Consider the following 19,774-nt stretch of genomic DNA (forward strand, 5'->3'; position numbering starts at 1 on the left):
TACTTAAGAATATTCTTCACAGCTGTCCAGTGCTCTTCACCTGGATTCGACTGATATCTACTAGTGACACTCACAGCAAGGGCTATATCAGGTCGTGTCGCAGCATGGCATACATGAGGCTCCCTATTGCCGATACATAAGGGATCTTGCTCATGCGTTGAATCTCTTCAGATGTGTTGGGGCACATCTTCTTGGAGAGATGAATTCCATGCCTTAGGGGTAAGAGACCCCTTTTAGAGTTTTCCATGCTGAACCTTTTCAGCACTTCCTCTATGTACATCTTCTTTGATAGGCCAAGCATCCTTTTAGATCTATCTCTATAGACCTTTATCCCCAAAATATAGGATGCTTCCCCAAGGTCTTTCATGGAGAATTCTTTTGATAACCAAACCTTGACCGAGGTTAGCATGGAAATATCATTCCCTATCAAGAGAATGTCGTCCAAGTACAATACGAAAAATATGACAGCACTCCCACTAACCTTCTTATAAATACACGGTTCTTCTTCGTTTTTGATGAAATCAAACGTTTTGATTGCATCATTAAAACGAGTGTTCCAACTTCGAGATGCTTGCTTTAGTCCATAAATGGACCTTTGCAGCTTGCAGACCTTGTGATCTCCATCACTGGAGGTAAAACCCAATGGCTGTTCCATATAGATATCTTCATCAAGATATCCATTCAGGAAAGCAGTTTTCACGTCCATCTACCAAATTTCATAATCATGAAATGCTGCTATGGCAAGCAATGTTCGGATGGATTTCAGCATGCCTACAGGTGAAAAGGTCACCTGATAGTCAATGCCTTCGCGTTGACTATACCCTTTCGCTACTAGCCTTGCCTTATAGGTCTCTACCTTTCCATCCGAACCTATCTTCCTTTTGTAGATCCATTTGTATCCAATAGGTACAATACCTTCTGGTGGATCTACTAAAGTCCAGACTTGGTTGGAATGCATGGAGTCTAACTCTGACTTCATAGCTTCCAACCATTTCTCGGAATCGATATCTGATATCGCCTCGTTGTAGGTTTTGAGATCCTCTATGTGTTCCCTATCTCCCATGAGGAACATTTCCTTAGTATCTGATAAGTGTTAAATAATAAATAAATTTACCTATTTTACATAGCACATATTATTGTTTTTATGCACATATTTTAAAGTTAAACATAAGAAAATATGTTTCTCTTTATCATTGTATTTTAATAAATTATTAGGTAATTCGAGTTTGGTTTAATTATTTTGGTCGAGTCTAATGTATGCAGGTCGGGTCGAACCCATCATTTGTCTGGCTCATAACCATGAAGACTGATTACACTAGAGCACACGTGGCAGCTATCCCGAGTGACACATGCCTATATGTCAAAGTACATGGGATTTCAAAAGGAGGTTCATGAACACTTGAATGGCAGGATTACTTTGCAAATAAATTATCCATCTAATCCTTCCACGTATTAGAGTTCCCTCAAGTTTCAGGCACCCATTCGCATCTCAGTCATGTGCGTGTCCTAGCCAGATCCAAGCCGTCCCCGTATCCAATTTCCTCCCAACCGAACTAGCTTTTCATCACCCACAGACTCCCCAGCTTCAGCCGTTCACCCCTATCCCATGCACTCAATCCTTTCCGCAAAACAAGCATTCAACATCTTCATCTCCCATGGATAAGAATCCAAGATCATCCCCTGTTCCACGTCCTTCCCTCCCATGTCCAAAGAACAAGAACAGATTCCTTCTTCCGAATTTCTCCGCGTTCATCCTCGTCCTTCCCTTCCGCATCCAAAGCTTCCAAGTCATCCTTTCCTCCCCTGTTTTAGATTCAAAATAGAGCTAATCTCCCATGGATCAACATCTTCTAACCGTTTCGTCTTCCCACGCATCCGGCTCAGCCGCATCTCAGCCGGATCAACCCCATCCGGATTTGCTCCCAGCACATCTTTCCTTCTCCGAATATCCCAGCTCACGAATCATTTCTTCTTCCCATGACTTCCGAATCCCCTGCATCCCAGTTCATCTTCCCATCGTATCTTCCTCCCAGCATCCTTATCTTCTCCACATCCCAACATCCTTCCGGACTAATCCCAGCAAACTTCCCAAGCTTATCCCCTGTTTCGGAACCAACTCTCATCCCGCTTGTGATTCCCTGCATCCGAAAACAGAATCCCATGATCCATGGGATGAACCCAAATCCAATTTTTCCGGCATCTCCTCTCAGCCGAGAACACCACCCCCCTGATCCCAGCCGTTAAAGAAGTCCCAAGCTACCCATCCCGTGTCCGTAGATTAAGCATCCCAGCCTCAAAACAGAGTTCATCCTTATCCCACGGATCTCCCAGCTTAATCCCAGCCAAATCCAACGTACCCTCCCATGTCGTCCGTATCATCCCAGATTTCCTCCAAGCTTCCAAGCCTTCTTCGCATTCAACCATTCCGTCTCATCCTCCCGTTCGGAACGAAGTCCCAGATTTCACGGCGTCCAAACAAGCTTCCTCTGTTTCGAAACCGAAGTATCAAGGTCCCATTCTTTCCGTGATCCACCTTCATCTCAATCCTCCTCTTCCAGCTTGATTCCAAAGATCCCCTTATCCACGATTCATCCCAACGTCTCAGCTCCTTCCGCGACCGTGCATCTCAACGTGATCCTCATCTAGATGCCAACTGCAAGTATCCAAAGAACAGAGCATCAGCTTATCCACGAGATAACCCGAATCCCAGCTATTCAACGAATACATCTCGGCATTCCGGATTGACGCCAGCCAACCACAAGGGATCTCCCGTATCCACGAATAGAGCCCTCCACGTTGAAGCCCTTCCAGATTCCTCTCAGGCCCTTGATTTGAAGTTATCCACTGGTAGAAGACTTGGATAAAGCCATGAGGAAGAGTGGGCTATAAAAGGCCATCTGCCACTGCATGGAGAGGCATCGAAGGATTAGCCAGGGCCTTCTTTCATTAGCGTTACGCCATCTTCTCCTCTCTCACGCCACCTTCTCCCATGGAAGAAAGGGATTAGCCAGAGCTCCCTCTGTCATCATGCCAGCCTTCTTATCCAATCTCTTCTCAGGAGTTCCCACCGAAGTAAAAATGCAGGGAGAAGACAGAGAAAAGAAGGAGATAGCCATGATCGGAGCCCGCTGCTGTGCTGCTGCTTCCGTCCACCACTGCATGAAAGCCTAAGCTCTGCACTAGGGCTGGATGCAGCCCTAAAAAAGGGCCAAGGGTTTTATATTTTAATTTCCTATTCCTGGAGTTCTATAAACTTTATTTTGCTCCTAATGAATATTTTATTTCTTCTCATATTTAATTTCTGTAATTTTAAGTATGATGTTTATACAACTATTCTTCATGATCACTAAGTAAATATAAGATAGTCCATCCTCAGGGAAGATGCGGTGTCCTGCCACATTAGTTTAGGATAGATATTTCATGCCAACTGAAGATGGATTATTCTCAAATTACTTTTGTGAATTTCTATTTAAATGCTTATTAGGCTTGTAGCCAATTTGCATGTTAATCCAAGAATAGATTAAAATACAAATAATTCTTGTTCCGATGTTAGTGGTGAATTTCCTGTCCTAGGTTCCCTCAAACTGATAGCATTTTAATTGCATTTATTTATTAAATTCCTTAGTTTAATTTTCTTCAAAAACTCTTCCTTTTAAATATTTTTATTTTTTTAAAAAGAAAAGCAACTGTTCCCCAATCCCTGTGGATCGATACCCGTAATCACTATCCTACCAGATACGTGCTATTGCGTGGTCTTTAAAGTTGACTATCAATTTTTGGCGTCGTTGCCGGGGATTGTTAGTATAGTTGTTTTTCTTTTCATATATATATAAAAAAAACTTTCAAATATATATATATATATATATATAATAAAATAAAAATATTTTCTATTTTTGTTACTTTAATTATCCCCTTTCTTCTTTCTTACTAATTCTTGATTTTTATTTTGGTATTATTTGATCAGGAATCGAAGAGAAAATCTGGGGCGATCAAAAAGGGAACTATTGGAAAAGGAATGCTGTAAAGGTTTGCTTTAAAAATTGCTGGAAAAATTCCTCTTGGTAACATCTGAACCTTTCCTATTTAAATTGATTTCCAACTAGCCTGAAATTTTGTGGTGATTGTATGATTTTAATTTCAGCAAAAGTGTGAATGCATGCTTGATACACATACACCAATTAATCCGCACATAGTAAGGGCAATCACCCCAACAAGATAAGAGCTGGATTTCATCACCAGATTCTTGCCCAAATTAGGTGAATCAATTCTCACATAATTACCACTTTAATTAAAATCAATTAGACGTTGGCCCCTAGGGACATTCGAGCTCAATAGGACGAATATCACCGAAAGTTACACTAATTTCGCTCTGTGGCTTAGTTGATTTCTAGGCAAGCTTTGTCCCAAGGGAGACAGTTCATCTGTTTGAGGCAAGTGGTTTTTAAGTGGGACCTTTGCAACGCATCGTGACCCCCCCACTTACCTGGGAGCTTACCTGGTCAACTCAGTTTATTAGACTGGATTGGAGGCTTAGGTGCCCTCTTCAAATCAGTTAGGAGCTGTCTAGTGATTTTAGGGCAAACACAAGGACTTGATGTGTTTTTCTTTTAGTGCATGCTTGACTGTACTTGACTGATCAGAAAGGTATTGGTGTATGCTAGGGTGTCGTTCCAGATCTCCTGAATTAGTACCTTTCGATTCTGAAATAGAGCGTTCTATTAGGGCCCTTCGAGCCGAAATTCGTACCTATAGAACCATAGGATCTGCTCCACCTATCGAGATGGCTGAAGAACAACCCAAACTGTTAAAAGAGTACTTCACTCCTTCCATTTATACCTCTCCATCTTGTATTCGACTACCTGATACCACTGCTGCTGCACAATTTGAGATTAAGTCTAATGTCATCCAAATGCTTCCCTCTTTTTATGGACTCAACAATGAAGACCCATACAAACATTTAGATGAGTTCCTCGAGATCTGCACTACTGTCAAAATTCAGAACTTCACTGATGACGCTCTGAAACTTAGGCTGTTTACTTTTTCCCTTAAGGATAGAGCTAAACAATGGCTCCATTCATTAGAAGCCAATTCTATTCTCTCTTGGGCTCAAATGCAACATGAATTTCTAAAGAAATATTTTTCCATAGGAAGAACAAACCAATTTAGGCGTGCTATCACGAGCTTCTCCCAATCTGATGGGAAAGAATTTCATGAAACTTAGAAAAAATTTAGATATTTACTCCGAAAATGCCCGCATCATCAAATACCTAAATGGCAATTAGTGCAATGCTTTTATGACGGATTGTCTGAACGAAACCGTCAGATGGTTGATGCTTCTTGTGGGGGAACTTTCATGCTTAAGAGTGAGCATGAGGCATGGCAGATGTTTGAAAACCTTAATGAAAATTTCCTCCACCATGCCTCCTCCGCTCGTCAAGCACCCCCGAATTCTCAAAGAAAATGGACCATATATGAAGTTAGCCTGTCCATAGGTCTATCCAACAAAGTAGATGCACTGTCCCGCAAATTGGACCAGCTAATGTCTAGAGAACAGCTTCCAAACTTTTTCGAAGAACAAGTTTGTGCTCTTTGTTCTAGTCCATCTCATACCGTTTTTGAGTGCCCTTCGGCAGCACAATTCTCTGAATTTGTGCAAGAACACGTAAATGCTGCCCAAACACAATTCCGACCCGGTAATGATCCATATTCTACCACTTACAACCCGGGATGACGCAACCATCCGAATTTCTCTTGGAAGCAGCAGACTTCCAATACTTCCCAACCTTATTTCCAAAACTTTCAACCATTCCAGAATGATAATCCCTACCATCCTTCGACTCAATTTCAACACACTCCTCCTCCGCCCCATAGAAACACAGCCTTTGAGGAGAAAGTGTTGACCGCCCTTCAAGGTTTGGAAACCATTACACAATTGGTGCACTCTCACATGCAATCTATCGCCAAGCTAGAATCCCAAATGGGGCAATTAGCAAATGCACTGAACAAGCGAGAGGAAGAAAAGCTTCCAAGCCAACCAGTGAGTAATCCTAGGGGACAATACATGGCTCAAGAAAATCAACTAAATACAATTTCATCATGAACAAGCCAATGCTTTGACTACCCTAAGGAGTGGACGTGTAGTAAACAATAAGATTGGTGAGGATAACAATAAGAAAGGTGAAGAAGAGGATAGAAATGTATCACATAAAAATTCAAAACCTTCTTCTTCTTCAGCTAGTCCACCTTCTGCCAGAACTCACATTTCAAAAGTCCCATTTCCTGAAGCTCTTAATTCACCCTCTTCCTTTGGCAAAAAGGGAACTTCACTAGAGGAGATGATGGAGGTTTTCAAACAAGTTAAAATCAACCTTCCACTTCTTGATGCTATTAGACAAGTTTCCTTCTATGCCAAATTTCTCAAAGACCTTTGTACCCAAAAGCAAAAATCTAGGACACATGTGCCTAAAAAGGTCTTCCTAACTGAGCAAGTGAGTTCTATTCTCCAACACAACATCCCTCCGAAATTCAAAGATCCTGGTGCTCCCACCATCTCCTGTGTCTTAGGAAATAATTTCATTGATCGAGCACTCTTAGATCTAGGGGCAAGTGTCAACCTTTTACCTTACTCAGTTTATAAGAAACTTGTGTTAGGTGACTTAAAACCAACATCGGTATCCCTTCAATTAGCTGATCGATCTGTAAAAACACCACGTGGGATAATTGAAGATGTTCTTGTTAAGGTAGACAAATTCTATTTTTCAGTAGATTTTATCGTCCTTGATATGGAACATGAGCCTAATCCTAAGAAACAAATCTCCGTGATCCTTGGGCGCCTCTTTTTAGCTACAGCCAATGCGAGTATAAATTGTAGAACTGGGGTGATGAATATATCCTTTGAGAATATGAAGGTCAAGTTAAATATATTTCGTGCTTCTGATTAACCCGCGAGGAAAGTTGAGTGCTTCCTAATAGAAAAAATGGATGATCTTATAGAAAAAGTCCTTCCCTATATTTTAGAAGATGACCCTCTAAAAACATACTTGGCCCATTTTGACTTTGATATAGACAAGGCTATAGAAGCAGTCAACTCCTTGCCTGACAATCAGTTTTCCACAAATTTTCTTTCTTGGAGAACTCAGCATGAACCCGGCATGATATAATTAAGGATGCGCTGCGTCTGGCTGAAGACGTTAAACTTAGTGCTTGTTGGGTGGCAACCCAATTTTCGTAATTCGTTTTTGCATTTTTCTTATTGCATTTTTCAATGTTTAACAGGATCCCTCATATTACTGATGTAACTACGGTAAAATGCTTCTATCCTCCATATGCATCATATTTTCGTCCAAAATAAAAATAACAAAATCAATAAAAAAATAATAATAATATAATATTATTAAAAAATAAAAATAAAAAAAAATAAAAAAAATATTGAGGACAACGTCTGGTCTAGGTTAGGGGGTATAGAATTCGAATTTGAAGAAAGTTTTCGTATTTTTAAATAAGTTTTATCTCAAAAAAAAGAAAAAAAAAACTTAATTTCTATGTTTTAGTGCTGAAATGATAATCACACAAAGTATATAAAATCTAACAAGCCCAATGATTAGTCAGAAGTAAGACAACTTGAGTTCTTTTCATTAAAAATTCTTTTAGTGAGTTGCAAGATAATTTTTACTTTAGAATTTCACAACACACATGGTCTGCACTTCTAAGGGTTAGGTTCAACATGATGTTGTTAAGTCTGGTAGCAACCTTGAGTCCTGATGAATCATACCTATCTAATTCACTATTAAAAAAAAAAGAGAGGTGAATTTAGTCAGGTACATCGAAAAGGGCTACCTATTGTCAAAGGTCAGCGGGCTTGTAATGATGGACCCGAGCATAGGTCCGTAGGGGAGTCTTGATGCCCAACACCTTATGCCATTTGGTGTGGGAGTTGTTGACTCCCACACCAAATGGGAGTCAACAACCTTTCCACGATATAAATTTATATCGGTATAAATTTATATCGTTGGAAAGCAGGAAGAGGAAACCGCGGCGTCCACCCGCGGGTCGGTCCCCACCGGCTTTCCGCCCAAAGATTTTGCGAGACGAGGGAGGACGCGGCTTTTCTCCACCGTCCCTGTTTCTTTCCGGTTTCAAACTTCTTCAAAAGCGGACCGTGCCGATTCCTCCGCATCAAACGGCGCCGAGACCAACGGCTACGGAGTTGAACCGGAATTCTGGAAAGGTCGTGGGCTAACAGGGACTCCCATTTATATCGGTAACTTATGTACAATTCGAAGAATATTTTTTTATAAAAAAATGAATATTTTTTTAAATGAAGAAGCAAATGATATTTGGTAATGTACTTTTACTTGGTATGATATGTACATCAAATATATATGTGCATCTTATATAAGATTCGATATTTGGTAATGTACTTTTCCAAGGTCAATATTTTGTATTTATTATTTTTTTTTTCTTATTTATTTATTTATTTTGTATTTATAATTTATTTATAAATACAAAATAAATAAATAAATAAATAAGAAAAAAAAGAGAAAGAGAAAATAATATTGACCTTGGAAAAGACGATAGTGTGAAAGCCGTCGTTGTAAAAATTCGAGTAAACTGGAATATTACAGATAAAGTCCATGAGGTATTAAAGTAAACATGGTCTGCACACATGGTCTGCACTTCTAAGGGTTAGGTTCAACATGATGTTGTTAAGTCTGGTAGCAACCTTGAGTCCTGATGAATCATACCTATCTAATTCACTATTAAAAAAAAAAGAGAGGTGAATTTAGTCAGGTACATCGAAAAGGGCTACCTATTGTCAAAGGTCAGCGGGCTTGTAATGATGGACCCGAGCATAGGTCCGTAGGGGAGTCTTGATGCCCAACACCTTATGCCATTTGGTGTGGGAGTTGTTGACTGAATGCTCGCTACACGGAGGAATCATTACAAGAGTAAAAGTGCATAATTTATTTATAAATACAAAATAAATAAATAAATAAATAAATAAGAAAAAAAAGAGAAAGAGAAAATAATATTGACCTTGGAAAAGACGATAGTGTGAAAGCCGTCGTTGTAAAAATTCGAGTAAACTGGAATATTACAGATAAAGTCCATGAGGTATTAAAGTAAACATCCACAACTCTCGAAATTCTGCAAGATAGGATGATTTTGAATCAGTGATTAGGTCTTATTGACCAGTGCTTGGAAACTACTAGCTTTAGCAGTATTTTGGAGGATCTAAAGCCTTAGCTTGTGTATGGTCCAGATTTCATCGAGCACCCAAGAATAAAAAGTCTTACAACTCCCTAACGGAAACTTAATGACCTCAACTTGAATTGTATTTTGACCTAGGCTTTGGGCTGACTTAGTAATTAAAACTTTGTGAGCTTTTGAAATTTTTGGCACTTATGCATTTGAAATTAGATTGTATAAAACAATAAACTCTTTGGGTAGAGACAACAGTTTGTGGGTATCTAAGCCGGAAATCCGCACGAGACAAAACTCATCCACTAGGGCCATCTAGGGGTTTAAAGCCTTATTGCATACGGTAAATGCAATCGCGATTCCTGAGAAAGTGAGTTAGTTTTTATTTTGCTTGAGGACTAGCAAAATGTAGGTTGGGGGTGTGATAAGTGTTAAATAATAAATAAATTTACCTATTTTACATAGCACATATTATTGTTTTTATGCACATATTTTAAAGTTAAACATAAGAAAATATGTTTCCCTTCATCATTGTATTTTAATAAATTATTTGATAATTCGAGTTTGGTTTAATTATTTTGGTCGAGTCTAATGTATGCAGGTCGGGTCGAACCCATCATTTGTCTGACTCATAACCATGAAGACTGATAACACTAGAGCACACGTGGCAGCTATCCCGAGTGACACATGCCTATATGCCAAAGTACATGGGATTTCAAAAGGAGGATCATGAACACTTGGATGGCAGGATTACTTTGCAAATAAATTATCCATCTAATGCTTCCACGTATTAGTGTTCCCTCAAGTTTCAGGCACCCATTCGCATCTCAGTCATGTGCGTGTCCTAGCCAGAACCAAGCCATCCCCGTATCCAATTTTCTCCCAACCGAACTAGCTTTTCATCACCCACAGACTCTCCAGCTTCAGCCGTTCATCCCTATCCCATGCACTCAATCCTTTCCACAAAACAAGGATTCAACATCTTCATCTCCCATGGATAAGAATCCAAGATCATCCCCTGTTCCACGTCCTTCCCTCCCATGTCCAAAGAACAAGAACAGATTCCTTCTTCCGGATTTCTCCGCGTTCATCCTCGTCCTTCCCTTCCGCATCCAAAGCTTCCACGTCATCCTTTCCTCCCCTGTTTTAGATTCAAAATAGAGCTAATCTCCCGTGGATCAACATCTTCTAACCATTTCATCTTCGAACGCGTCCGGCTCAGCCGCATCTCAGCCGGATCAACCCCATCCGGATTTGCTCCCAGCACATCTTTCCTTCTCCGAATATCCCAGCTCACGAATCATTTCTCCTTCCCATGACTTCCGAATCCCCTGCATCCCAGTTCATCTTCCCATCGTATCTTCCTCCTAGCATCCTTATCTTCTCCACATCCCAACATCCTTCCGGACTAATCCCAGCAAACTTCCCAAGCTTATCCCCTGTTTCGGAACCAACTCTCATCCCGCTTGTGATTCCCTGCATCCCAAAACAGAATCACATGATCCACGGGATGAACCCAAATCCAATTCTTCCGGCATCTCCTCTCAGCCGAGAACACCACCCCCCTCATCCCAGCCTTTAACGAAGTCCCAAGCTACCCATCCTGTGTCCGTAGATTAAGCATCCCAGCCTCAAAACAAAGTTCATCCTTATCCCACGGATCTCCCAGCTTAACCCCAGCCAAATCCAACCTACCCTCCCATGTCATCCGTATCATCCCAGATTTCCTCCAAGCTTCCAAGCCTTCTTCGCATTCAACCATTCCGTCTCATCCTCCCGTTCGAAACGAAGTCCTAGATTTCACGGCGTCCAAACAAGCTTCCTCTGTTTCGAAACCGAAGTATCAAGGTCCCATTCTTTCCGTGATCCACCTTCATCTCAATCCTCCTCTTCCGGCTTGATTCCAAAGATCCCCTTATCCACGATTCATCCCAACGCCCCAGCTCCATCCGCGACCGTGCATCTCAGCGTGATCCTCATCCAGATGCCAACTGCAAGTATCCAAAGAACAGAGCATCAGCTTATCCACGAGATAACCCGAATCCCAGCTATTCAATGAATACATCTCGGCATTCCGGATTGACGCCAGCCAACCACGAGGGATCTCCCGTATCCACGAATAGAGCCCTCCACGTTGAAGCCCTTCCCGATTCCTCTCAGCCCCTTGATTTGAAGTTATCCGCTGGTAGAAGACTTGGATAAAGCCATGAGGAAGAGTGAGCTATAAAAGGCTATCTGCCACTGCATGGAGAGGCATCGAAGGATCAGCCAGGGCCTTCTTTCATTAGCGTTACGCCATCTTCTCCTCTCTCATGCCACCTTCTCCCATGGAAGAAAGGGATTAGCCAGAGCTCCCTCTGTCATCATGCCAGCCTTCTCATCCAATCTCTTCTCAGGAGTTCCCACCGAAGTAAAAATGCAGGGAGAAGACAGAGAAAAGAAGGAGATAGCCATGATGGGAGCCCGCTGCTATGCTGCTGCTGCCGTCCACCACTGCTTGAAAGCCTAAGCTCTGCACTAGGGCTGGATGCAGCCCTAACAAAGGGCCAAGGGTTTTATATTTTACTTTTCTATTCCTGGAGTTGTATAAACTTTATTTTGCTCCTAATGAATATTTTATTTCATCTCATATTTAATTTCTGTGATTTTAAGTATGACGTTTATACAACTATTCTTCATGATCACTAAGTAAATATAAGATGGTTCATGCTTAGAAAAAATACGGTGTCCTGCCACATTAGTTTAGGGTAGACATTTCATGCCAATTGAAGATGGATTATTCTCAAATTACTTTTGTGAATTTCTATTTAAATGCTTATTAGGCTTGTAGCCAATTTGCATGTTAATCCAAGAATAGATTAAAATATAAATAATCCTTGTTCCGATGTTAGTGATGAATTCCCTGCCCTAAGTTTCCTCAAACTGATATCATTTTAATTGCATTTATTTATTAAATTCCTTAGTTTAATTTTCTTCACAAACTCTTCCTTTTAAATATTTTTATTTTTTTTAAAAGAAAAGCAACTGTTCCCCAATCCTTGTGGATCGATACCCGTAATCACTATCCTACCAGATACGTGCTATTGCGTGGTCTTTAAAGTTGACTATCAGTATTCTCTTCAAGCATACCTAAGTATCTATCAGGAGGATGGAAGATCCTACTAGATCTGTGAGGTGGAGGAACAACGTGTACTGGCTCTGTAAGAATGGATTCTATAGGATTCATGACTCGTTGCTTTTCAGAGACTTTCTCTTCAAGCTCAATTTCCTCCCACTACCTCTATCAAGGAAAAACTATTTTTCCAAGAAAATGGCATGTCGGCTCACAAACACATTGTGATCCTCTGAGACGTAAAAATTATATCCTAATGACTCTTTAGGATATCCTATAAAAGAAGCACTTATGGTCCTAGCCTCTAGCTTGTCCGCCTGTAGTCCCTTGACGTGGGCCGGACATCCCCAAATTTTGAGATGATCAAGACTTGGTTTCTTACCATGCCATATCTCATACGGTGTGGTAGGAACGGATTTAGAGGGAACTCTATTCAGTAGATATACTACGGTAAGTAAGGCATCTCCCCAAAGAAATATAGGTAAATCAGTGAAGCTCATCATGGACCGGACCATATCCAATAGAGTCTGATTTCTCCTCTCTGATACCCCGTTGAGTTGAGATGTACCTGGAGGAGTCCATTGTGAGACTATGCCATTCTCTTTGAGATAGTCCCAAAATTCTCCACTAAGGTATTCTCCTCCTCGATCTGATTGAAGAGCCTTAAAGAATTTTCCAATTTGTTTTTCTACTTCATTTCTGAACTCTTTGAACTTTTCAAAAGATTCAGATTTGTGTCTCATAAGATACACATACCTATACCGTGAATAATCATCGGTAAAGGTAATGAAGTACGAATAACGATCTCTGGCTTGCACATCGAATGGGCCACACACATCTGTGTGTACCAGGGTAAGTATTTCATGAAGGAAACATTTCTCGAGTTGTCCGATAAAATCGAACGCCAGGCATGAAAATCAGTTTAAAAATTTTTTTATTTTATTTAAAACAATTATAAATATTAAATTTAACTTTTATGTAAAATTACCTCAAGCCCGTAGCGGAAGTTGGTCGATGTAATTTGAATCTGGATCTGGATCTAGATCCCTGAAGGTAGCTCTGCAAGGCCTGGATCTGCAAGCTCTCTACTTCGCACGCACGTCAAGCTTCGCAAGAAGGTTGGATGATGTCTTTACTTGTGCAAAACAATCTTTTGCAAAAGGACCCTTGGAAGAAAGGAAAACTAGAAAAAGGACCTTCCTATTTCTTTCTTTCTTCTCTTTCTTTCTTTCTTCGGTTTCTTTCTCCCGTTTGCTCACAGCACGCCTAGGCCGAACAGACACCCGTCTCTTGATCCTGATCATAGAGGAATGGAAGGGAGGAGAGGACGCCGGACCAGGGCCGAACTCCAAACCACCAGAAAGAGAGAGAAACTCCTTCCTCACTCTTCTTCTTCTTCACAGAATCAACCTATCTCTCTGTCTCACGTTTTCTTCCCAAGAAAATTTTTTCTCTCTCTCTCTTCGAGAGGAAACGGTGGCCTACAAATAGGCCAACGCTGAGAGGAGTTAAGAGGCGTAAATGGTCTAGCGTTATTGAGTTCATTCATTATCAAATATGAATGAATTTGATAACGATTGTTTCAAAAACAACCGTGGAATAAAACAGTGATTAATGTCAATTATTGCTGGATTTCAAAAATCAAACTGGACTGGAATGTTGGCGGTTCAAAACCGCACATTCCGATCCAGTCGGCCGTCTGGCCGGAGGCCGGTTGGCTGCGCAATCGACGGTCGGAAGGGTTGCGGACGCGTGAAACAGAGAAGCTCTGTTTCATGCGTCCCAGGTGAGTCGCGGCTCACAAAAAAGGTGCTAAGGGTCCATGTGAAGGGAGTGGTCCACGGGTCCATGGGATTTATTCACGGTCAGCAACCACTCTAAATGGGAAAAGTCAACTTGTGATACAAATGGGTTAGCCCATTTGATCATAAGTTAGTCAATTTGGTTCTAAACCAAATTTGCAGCCCATTTGAATGAATTTTTGACCCAAAAAAATTCCACATGAGTCTGACTCATAGGAGATTCAATTGGGTCTAGTTTCGGCTCGATCCAAGTCCGACTTAGATCAGAACAAATACGAAATTAAATCCCAATTAAATCATGATCGAGCCCAATTACACTAATTTAGACCCAATCAAATCCAATCTCAACAATTGAGTCCTGATCAAGTTCAACTATATTAATTAAAACTTGATTGACCCGAAATACAGACTTAATTAGTTGTTCATCCATGAAATTTAGCATGTACCTCATGTTCAGTGCTAGCTGAACATAGACAGAGCCAAATTCCAAATGACCCATAATTTAATTCTTAATTAAATTGGGTCAAGACCTTCCTACTTAGCTTGACTAATGTGCGTGACTCCGATAGGTTCGAACACTAAGCCGGTAGTACATGGACTACTCCATGCACTAATCGAGGTGACCATCTAGCAATGATACCTGACGTCCGGATAGGTCAAATATGCAAAGCAATATTCAAGAACCTAGACGTATGGTTGTTGCATAATTCATCCCTATGACCTTCGATGCTCAAGATGACCTCAGAGTGGACTGTCGAACTCTGGGTTCGGTCATTCATAGTGTATTTCAATTAATCAAATCAAGTGACTTATCACTTGGTTTACCCTAGCCAAGGTTTTACTGAATTGAAATTCAATGAGACATCAACTCCTAAAATCTGAAGCGGTCAATCCCATCTTGACTCATACACAGACTTCGCGAGTACTTGACTGCACCCAGCATCCTTTCGATCCCTGAATTAGAAATTCAGGTCATCCAGTGCCTAAGTACAGTGAGTTGCTTGCAAGTCACCGTGACAGTCTCAGGTCTAAGGGGTACTTATGCCCATACGTTTTACGAGCTAACTTCCGACAGTGGAGTGCTACGCAGGTGAGTCACTATTCAGTGACGATGTACTCCTACATCTCACCTATATGCCATACAGTGTCTCCACACTCCTTGGTTTAAGAGGACAACCAACTAAATGGCACACAACGACCTATACTTGACATAGCTATCGTCCAATTGACAGCTCGTCATTTGGTCGCGAACTGGTTTAAGGACTAAATGATAAAACCTCTTTTATCCACTAAATTAGTCCTAAGGACTTCATCACAATACACAGGAGTTCAATTTGAAGATGCAACACTTGTGATGAATAGAAAATTGCCAGAATAAATTTTTATTCATTTTAATAAAACATATATATAATTCAATTTCTTACAACTAATAAATTGGCTTTGGGACACAATTCCCAACAACTCCCACTTGGACTAAAACCAATTTGTACAGTATCTTATACCCATCTTCGATTTGTGATAATCGAACTCCTTTACAGAAAGGGCTTTAGTGAATGGGTCAGCTAGGTTCTCCTTTCCATCGATCTTCTGAAGATTGACGTCACCTCGTTCCACGATCTCTCGTACAAGGTGGTAGCGACGCAGAATGTGCTTGGTCCTGTGGTGAGACTTTGGCTCCTTTGCTTGTGCAATGGCTCCAGTATTGTCACAATACAAAAGAACTGGACCGTTGATTGAGGGAGCAACACCAAGTTGATTTACAAACTTCTTGATCCAAACAGCTTCCTTTGCCGCATCTGATGCAGCAACATACTCTGCTTCGCATACGGAATCGGCTACTGAATACTGCTTAGAACTTTTCCAGCAGACTGCTCCTCCATTCAGGGTAAACACAAATCCAGACATACTCTTACTGTCATCATGGTCTGACTGAAAACTAGAGTCTGTAAACCCCACAAGTTTTAAGTCAAATTCTCCATAGATTAACCATTGGTCCTTAGTATTTCTTAAATACTTAAGGATGGTTTTCACCACCTTCCAATGGTTCTCACCCGAATCAGACTGATACCTACTCGCTACTGCTAGTGAGTAAGCAACATCCGGTCTTGTACATGTCATGGCGTACATAATAGAACCTACTGCAGAAGCATATGGGATTCTACTCATACGCTCTCTCTTTTCGGAAGTTGTCGGACAATCTTTCTTAGAGAGAGAAATTCCTTGGCCTATCGGAAGATAGCCCTTCTTAGAATTCTCCATGTTGAACCGCTTCAACATAGTGTCGATGTACATGGATTGGGACAATCCAAGCAACCTCTTAGATCTATCTCTATAGATCTTCATCCCTAGGATGTAGGATGCTTCTCCCAAATCCTTCATGGAGAACTGTGATGACAACCAGAGTTTCACATTCTGTAATGCAGGAATGTCATTTCCAATTAAGAGAATGTCATCCACATACAAGACAAGGAATGTGATCACTGAACCGTTAGTCCACTTGTAGACACAAGGTTCTTCTTCGTTCTTAACGAAGCCATACGTTTTGATAGTTTTATCGAAACGTATGTTCCAACTTCGAGAAGCTTGCTTAAGTCCATAAATGGACTTTTGTAGCTTGCATACTTTGAACTCGTCTGTGGATGTGAAACCCTCAGGTTGTATCATATACACCTCTTCTTCCAGCTCTCCATTTAGAAAAGCTGTTTTCACATCCATTTGCCAGATTTCATAATCCATATATGCTACTATAGCAAGCATGATCCGAATAGATTTTAGCATTGCCACAGGAGAAAAAGTCTCTGAAAGTGAATCCTAGGTTCTTCGGTGTTTAGCATGCTGAATTTTTTTTTTTTTTGAAAACCATGGCTGAACCTGATCGGGTTGCCTACGTACCCCTTCATAAGGGGGATCAAGCCTTACGTAGTTCTTTTTAAGTTTTAAAACGCAGTGGAAAAACCGAATCAAACAATTTAATTCATGCATGCTTACAAGATCAAATCTAGAAATCAGCACCTTAAGAACATATAGGATTATGCCGGAATCGTTTAAACAATTATGCTAAAACTTTTATGCATGATTAACTATCAGATCTGAAACTTAAGAACTCTATTCCAATTAATCTCCGAATATCCATCGAATGGATTCTGGAGATATCTCCATGAGGAGCCCCAAAAGAGGGTAAAACCTCGGGGAATTGGACCTAGACCTTGACACCATAATAAATGTTTAATGCTAGATTAATACCTTTTATGATGGATGAAAGTTGTGAATCTGATTCTTGACTTCGCAGCCACGCACACGAATGGCCTCTACGAGAAGTACACGCGAAGTCCTGAAGGATCTTCTTCCGCAACAGTGCTAGCAGCTGCAGAACAATTGAAAGCTGAAATCTGCCCGCCGGGATTCAATCAACTCTTGATCAATCGTCTTGAAGCAGATAGAGATGAGGTTTGTAAGGGAAGTAGAGGACTCAGATCTGATCTTGAATCTTCTAGATATTCACCCTGAAAACCCTATCTAAAATGGAGAAGAAGAGGAGGAGGAGGCGGGTGAGGAAGAAGGCTGCAATGGATGTGTTTTTGGTGCCCATGTTTGACCCCTTTTAATGGCCTCCGAATTTTCATTCAAAATTCGAAATTTATTTTCAGAAAACCTCTTTTAGTTGGCACATGCAAAGGAATAGGAACAATCCAAATCAGATCTCAACCATTTTTGATTTAAATTCAAATTTTAAACACATGTGCAAGAGGGAAGGAATTTGAAATCCATGCGGCAAGGTAAAACACTTCATAATTTCGAAATCACCTCTTGAAATTTGAATTTAATCCATTCAAAAACTCAGACGCCACCTTGGCTGATGGTTTGAGTGATTAAAATCATTTAACACATTGCTTAATGTTTGAATTTAAATTCAAATAACAAACAATGTCGCCATGTGTCAAGCAATGGGTCCATGTACCATGCAATAATTTTGGTTTATTTAAAATTCATGAAATCCAATTCCATGTCACCAATAATTGCCACATCATCTGAGCCTAATCCCCTTGGGTTGCACCTAATCAAATTTGGTCAAACCCGAATTAAAACAAAGCAATTTGGTTGAACCCAATCTGTTGCTGGTGGTCCAAACCGAGAACGATTGACACAGCGGTGTGAACGGGGTTCCCTTGGAGTTGGGTTGATTGCGCTCCACCTTCCACCGGGAAACCTGCAGGCAAGCCTCGCACCACCACTGGGGTAGTGGGGGCCCTCCGACGATCAAGTCAGAGGATATTGAAGGAGAAGGAGAGATAGTAGTAACGGATAAGAGAATACTCTGGAAAACCTTTGCTTACCCTCCCCCTCCCCCCCCAGCCCCATATATATCAGGCTGGGGGGTTTTTCCGGGGATTCGTCATCGTGTGGCACGATGGGGCTGCCACTGACATGGCCGTTACAGGGCATCGTGGGGCAGCGCTGGGTACGGCCCTGGCAGGGCATAGTGGAGCTCCGCTTTGTACGGCTGTTACAGGGGATCGTGGGGCAGCGCCGGATACGGCCGTTGCAGGGAGTAGTGGAGCAGGGGGCCGCGGCGTGCCTCAGAGGAACAGTCTGTTGTTGTCGAGAGATTGCCGACTCGGGGTCGGATGACTGGATCAGGGGGCAGCCGACTCGGGGTTGGGCTGCGGAGCCGAAGATATCCGACTCGGGGTCGGATTGCTGGATCAAGGGGCAGCCGACTCGGGGTCGGGCTGCGGAGCCGAAGATATCCGACTCGGGGTCGGATTGCTGGATCAAGGGGCAGCCGACTCGGGGTCGGGCTGCGGAGCCGAAGATATCCGACTCGGGGTCGGATTGCTGGATCAAGGGACTGCCGTAGTCTTCCTGGGCGCGCGTGCCGGTCACGTGGGGCATGGTGGCTAAATTCCCCCGTAACAGTAGCCCCCCACTTCCGAGCCTGGAACCAGGAGGGGAACGGGTGAAGGGAGTGATGCTTCGAGATTACCGCCATCCCTCGGAAAGGCGCGCGCGCTTCGAGCTCCCCGCCTCCATTATGGCGTATAGCGGTTGTCGCTGATCTGGCAGTCTGCGGATTTCAGCGGACATCCTTCCTTAATGGCGTCGATTCGCCTTTGGGGCGCGAGCGATCCTTCGGCAGCCAGGCGTCCTCTGGCGTCACCGAGGCGTCACCCGCCCTTCCGCCTATTTAATCGGGGGCCCTCCCCCGTTCGCTTTTCTCTTCGCAGGCATCTTCGAGTTTCTTCCTTGCGCTGCTGTCGTTGCCGTCGGACTGTTTGCTCGCTCCTCCTTTGACGCCTTCGGAGCCGTTCTTCCTTCCCTTCCGGTGAGTTGCCCCATTCTTCAATTTAGGGCTCTCCATACTTTCTCCTTCCGTATTAGTGTACTTCAGTCGTTCCGGTCCTTTCCCCCTTCTTGGCCCTGTCCTGACCGTAGATCCACTGGCCATTAGGTATGGACGAAGTAAGAGCGGACCGCATTCAGTCGGATCTGGTCCCCGAAGACCTAGATAGGTTCGTGGCCCGGTACCACCTTCCCGAAGCCTGCAACGTCACGCTCCCGGGGCCTGAGGAGAGGATGTCCCATCCTCCTCCGGGGAAGGTCGCCATCAACGAGGACATCCTTCGGGCCGGGTTCCGCTTTCCCCCCTCGGACTTAGTTG

General features: G+C 42.2%; 1 long non-coding RNA gene across 1 annotated transcript; it reads left to right on the top strand.

The window, feature by feature from the left end:
- The first annotated feature begins 1,838 nt into the window (after nt 1–1,838).
- Nucleotides 1,839–11,830, top strand: LOC149753751 (uncharacterized). The gene is made up of 2 exons (XR_016400219.1): nt 1,839–4,061; nt 9,803–11,830. It is a non-coding gene; the product is annotated as an uncharacterized LOC149753751 (long non-coding RNA).
- The last annotated feature ends 7,944 nt before the right edge of the window (nt 11,831–19,774 follow it).

The sequence above is a fragment of the Phoenix dactylifera genome, chromosome 4 (assembly GCF_051530095.1).
Source record: "Phoenix dactylifera cultivar Ajwa chromosome 4, Ajwa_hap1_PhDact_Kaust_v1.1, whole genome shotgun sequence".
NCBI lineage: Eukaryota > Viridiplantae > Streptophyta > Magnoliopsida > Arecales > Arecaceae > Phoenix > Phoenix dactylifera.